At 46.3% G+C, this 2,635-nt stretch overlaps 1 pseudogene; it reads right to left on the reverse strand.

Moving 5' to 3' along the window:
- Positions 1–1,798: 1,798 nt before the first annotated feature.
- On the reverse strand, positions 1,799–2,050 carry LOC142443481 (anaphase-promoting complex subunit 13 pseudogene; annotated as a pseudogene).
- Positions 2,051–2,635: the final 585 nt, after the last annotated feature.

The following is a 2,635-nucleotide window of genomic DNA, read 5'->3' on the forward strand; positions in this document are numbered from 1 at the left end:
CCGGCCGCGCGGAGAGTCTGCGTCATCAGGGCGCGACGCCACCCGGAAACGGCCGCCGGAGCCGGCGCTGTGCGCACGCTCCACAGGAGGGCGCCGTGGGCTCGCGGCGTGGACGCACGTGGGGACGCAGGTGTTTCGGAGCCAGCTGCCTCTTTTGCCGCTTGTTAGCAAGGAGGTCACCAACAACAAGCAGCGGCAGTTAGGTGCCTGGAGAAGGCTCTGACTCAGGGCGAACCCGTGCACAAATCTTGACCGGTCCTGCGGCATCCTCCCAATAGCCAAGTTTGAGCCCATTGTGGCGGCCACTGTGTCGGTCCGTCTCCTGGAAGGCCTTCCTCTTTATGACTGATGTCTCCGGATAACGTGGCTAACGTATGCGACAGAAGCCTTACCATCCTTGCTTTCACTCTGTCTTCCGAGACAGCTTTGCCCACTGGCAGTCCATGGCAGTTTGGCTATTTTTCACCAATACCACAAGTCAAATGCAACAATTCTGCAGGCTTCCTTAGGCATTGCCTGGTTCCACAAATCATATGAAGAGATTAAAAAGACTAGTGCTTGGGCAGGCCCACTTGAGTCTTCAATGTGACATCCTTGCTCTTTCTTATGCAGCAGATTTGCTGCATGCAATACGATTAATTTGACTGCAGCTGCTGCTATGAACTGTGGATCCGAGTCAAAGGAAATTATTGACAGCTTCAATATTTTACTTCTCATGATGTTGTCTATCCAGTTCAAAGGATTTTTCGTTTCTTTAAATTGAGATGCAATCCATACTGCATAGTAAGTGCTTCAGATCGCCTGCTGCTATTAAATACTGTTCGAATAGTGCTTTCACAATTTGCCCTTTCTTCAACTCCAGCGGGATAGGCTAGACCACCAGAATTTTACAGGTGAGGAAGATGTGATTTGCCTACTTCAAAGCAGCTGAGGCAGAGTTTACATCCCGATCCAAGGAGAATTTATCAAGGAGTCACAAGGGCGGGAGGGGAAAAAAAAGAGGAACTAATACCAAGGGCTCAAGTAGAAATAAATTGTTTTGAAAATGATGGCAACATATATACAAATATGCTTTATACAATGGATGTACGAATTGTTATAAGACCTGAAAGAGCCTTGAATGAAATAAACAAATTTCCATGTCAAAAAAGAGAAGGAAACACAAACAAGAGAACATGGGTTTAGAATAATGTACTGTATTTATTTATCTATCTATCTATCTATTTATTTGACAGGAACAGATGATTTTTTAATCTGAGAACTTATCCATAGCTTGAAACCACATGGGGAACCTTAGGGGCTACAGGAATCAGTGAGTGGGCTCTCTCTAGATCTGTAACACAGGCCCACAACGATACCTGTCCATGCGCGAAAGCTAGTTAGTGCACACCCACCCCATCCACCTAGGCTGCTTCTCTAGAGGCGTCCAGGAGCAGGTAATCACTGTTGTCTGGCTTCTTTTGCCTTGCTCACTGCATCCTCAATCCTCTCGTAGCACAGGGTGCATGAAAGTAACGAGAAGTGTCCATGTGCAAGAAGACAGAATCAGTTAAGGGCAAAGGTTTTAACAATCATGTTCAAACATCCACCACTGGAGGCGCAAAGAGCCAAATATTCCACATTCTTGGGAAATCTCACTTAGCTTGCGTTCCTGGTGAATATTTCCACATTTTACTTTGTTGCCACAATCGATGAGGGGTTATATATTTTAGGTGTTGGTTTCTTGCTAAGAGATTTTAGTTAGAAAGATTTTAGAAAGACACGCAAGTGTGTGCACACACTCACTCGCGCACACACACATACTGCCCAAGTAAGGCGCCAGCTGTCAGTTCCCGATGGGGGGCATGTTCTCATGCAGGTACTGTAAGGCCAAGTCTGTCCACTTCATTTCTTGTTCTTTAACAGACTCTGTGGTGCCACCATTGTCTTGCTCAGGCTCAGGAAGCTCGTTCAGAGGGATTGCAACATCTTCATATGGCAGCTTGTCTTCATGCCAAGCGTCATCGATCAAGTCCAAGATCCTTCTATCTCCCTGCACCTCACTGTCCATGCTATCAGATCAGCTCCGGCCCCACGCTCCCGCGGAGCCACACCCTCTGCGGTCCGAGCCCGCCTGCCCCGCTCCGTGATCCCGGATGTGGTGAGTCCATTGGCGTGCAGGGCGGGGATGTACTGTATTTAAATACCATCATCCAGCATGAACCTAAACTTAGTGCTTGTTGGGAGTTAGCCTAATTCTCCATGTTTGCCTTGTTCCTGGCCCCAGCCTCTATGGAATATTTATAACTCTTTGTATTAATCAAAAACATCTGTGGTGTGGAATTGTCTGGGTAATTTGGTCAAGAGGGCCACCTGGACAGCTCTCCTGGAAGATCATTAAGGCATGAAGATTTCATGTATACCACAAGAAATTATTATTGTTTTACTTGATTGTTGTGGTCTGCATCCAATCCATGTTTGGTGAATATCTTCTGATTTGAGTAACAAAAAAATACTTGGAAGAGTACATAAGTCCCCCATGTGCGCATTCCAGTACAAAAGTGTACAAATTCTACGTATTCTGATCACAAGTAACGCTCCATCTGTGATGTTGTATTCCCTGCTGGTCTTACCTTCTAATAAAACTTCTTGTTTC

Source organism: Tenrec ecaudatus, chromosome 3 (assembly GCF_050624435.1).
Source record: "Tenrec ecaudatus isolate mTenEca1 chromosome 3, mTenEca1.hap1, whole genome shotgun sequence".
Lineage (NCBI taxonomy): Eukaryota > Metazoa > Chordata > Mammalia > Afrosoricida > Tenrecidae > Tenrec > Tenrec ecaudatus.